Source organism: Palaemon carinicauda, chromosome 6 (assembly GCF_036898095.1).
Source record: "Palaemon carinicauda isolate YSFRI2023 chromosome 6, ASM3689809v2, whole genome shotgun sequence".
NCBI lineage: Eukaryota > Metazoa > Arthropoda > Malacostraca > Decapoda > Palaemonidae > Palaemon > Palaemon carinicauda.
In genome coordinates, this window is record NC_090730.1 from 114,463,125 (window position 1) to 114,465,624 (window position 2,500).

Genomic DNA, 2,500 nt, shown 5'->3' on the forward strand with positions numbered 1-2,500 from the left:
GAGTTCTGGAATGATTTAACTAGGTGTGTAGAAGGACTGGGTGGAAGGAATTATGTAGTTGTTATGGGTGACTTAAATGCTAGAGTGGGCGCTGGAGAGGTAGAAGGTGTCATTGGTAAGTATGGCGTACCAGGTGAAAATGAGAGTGGTGAGAGACTGGTAGACATGTGTGTTGAACAAGAGATGGTAATAAGTGCTAGCTTCTTTAAAAAGAAAGATAAAAATAAGTATACATGGGTAAGAGTGGCAAATGGAAGAGTAGTAGAAAGGGCATTAATGGATTATGTGTTGGTAACTAAAAGAATGTTTGGAAGATTGAAAGACGTGCACGTGTTTAGGGGTATGGCTAACGGTATGTCTGATCATTTTTTGGTGGAAGGAAAATTAGTTGTAGCAAAAGAGTGGGGGAATAGAGTAGGTGGATGTAAAAGGGAGGTAGTGAGGATTGAAGAGCTAATAAAACCGGGGGTAAAAAGTAACTATCAGGAAAGGTTGAAAATGGCATATGATGAGGTGAGAGTAAGAGAAACTGGTAATTTAGAGGAGGAATGGAAGTTAGTAAAAGAAAATTTTGTTGGGATTGCAAGTGATGTATGTGGCAAGAAGGTTGTTGGAGGCAGCATGAGGAAGGGCATTGAATGGTGGAATGAAGGAGTGAAGGTGAAAGTGGAAGAGAAAAAGAGGGCTTTTGAAGAATGGCTGCAGAGTAATAGTATAGAGAAGTATGAAAAATATAGAGAGAAAAAGGTGGAAATAAAGCGCAAGGTACGTGAGGCAAAGAGGGCAGCTGACCTGAGGTGGGGTCAGGGATTGGGTCAGTCATATGAAGAGAATAAGAAGAAGTTTTGGAAAGAAGTGAAGAGAGTAAGGAAGGCTGGCGCAAGAATTGAAGAGACAGTGAAAGATGGAAATGGAAGGTTGTTAAAAGGAGAGGAGGCAAGGAAAAGGTGGGCGGAATATTTTGAAAGTTTGCTGAATGTTGAGGATAATAGGGAGGCAGATATAATTGCTGTTCCAGGTGTTGAGGTGCCAGTGATGGGAGATGAGAATGAGAGAGAAATAACAATAGAGGAAGTGAGGAGAGCACTAGATGAAACGAGAGTAGGAAAAGCATCTGGTATGGACGGTGTGAAAGCTGAGATGTTGAAGGAAGGGGGTGTGACTGTACTTGAATGGTTGGTGAGATTGTTTAATATGTGTTTTGTGTTGTCAATGGTACCAGTAGATTGGGTTTGTGCATGTATTGTACCACTATATAAGGGTAAGGGAGATGTGCATGAGTGTTGTAATTCAAGAGGTATTAGTTTGTTGAGTGTAGTTGGAAAAGTGTATGGTAGAGTACTGATTAATAGGATTAAGGATAAAACAGAGAATGCAATCTTGGAAGTACAGGGTGGTTTTAGAAGAGGTAGGGGTTGTATGAATCAGATTTTTACAGTTAGGCAGATATGCGAGAAATATTTAGCAAAAGGTAAGGGGGTGTATGTTGCGTTTATGGATCTGGAGAAAGCATATGATAGAGTTGATAGGGAAGCAATGTGGGATGTGATGAGGTTATATGGAGTTGGTGGAAGGTTGTTGCAAGCAGTGAAAAGTTTATACAAAGGTAGTAAAGCATGTGTTAGAATAGGAAATGAAGTGAGTGATTGGTTTCCGGTGAGAGTGGGGCTGAGACAGGGATGTGTGATGTCGCCGTGGTTGTTTAACTTGTATGTTGATGGAGTGGTGAGAGAGGTGAATGCTCGAGTGCTTGGACGAGGATTAAAACTGGTAGGCGAGAATGACCATGAATGGGAGGTAAATCAGTTGTTGTTTGCGGATGATACTGTACTGGTAGCAGACACAGAAGAGAAGCTTGACCGACTAGTGACAGAATTTGGAAGGGTGTGTGAGAGAAGGAAGTTGAGAGTTAATGTGGGTAAGAGTAAGGTTATGAGATGTACGAGAAGGGAAGGTGGTGCAAGGTTGAATGTCATGTTGAATGGAGAGTTACTTGAGGAGGTGGATCAGTTTAAGTACTTGGGGTCTATTGTTGCAGCAAATGGTGGAGTGGAAGCAGATGTACGTCAGAGAGTGAATGAAGGTTGCAAAGTGTTGGGGACAGTTAAGGGAGTAGTAAAAAATAGAGGGTTGGGCATGAATGTAAAGAGAGTTCTATATGAGAAAGTGATTGTACCAACTGTGATGTATGGATCGGAGTCGTGGGGAATGAAAGTGATGGAGAGACAGAAATTGAATGTGTTTGAGATGAAGTGTCTAAGGAGTATGGCTGGTGTATCTCGAGTAGATAGGGTTAGGAACGAAGTGGTGAGGGAGAGAACGGGTGTAAGAAATGAGTTAGCGGCTAGAGTGGATATGAATGTGTTGAGGTGGTTTGGCTATGTTGAGAGAATGGAAAATGGTTGTCTGCTAAAGAAGGTGATGAATGCAAGAGTTGATGGGAGAAGTACAAGAGGAAGGCCAAGGTTTGGGTGGATGGATGGTGTGAAGAAAGCTCTGG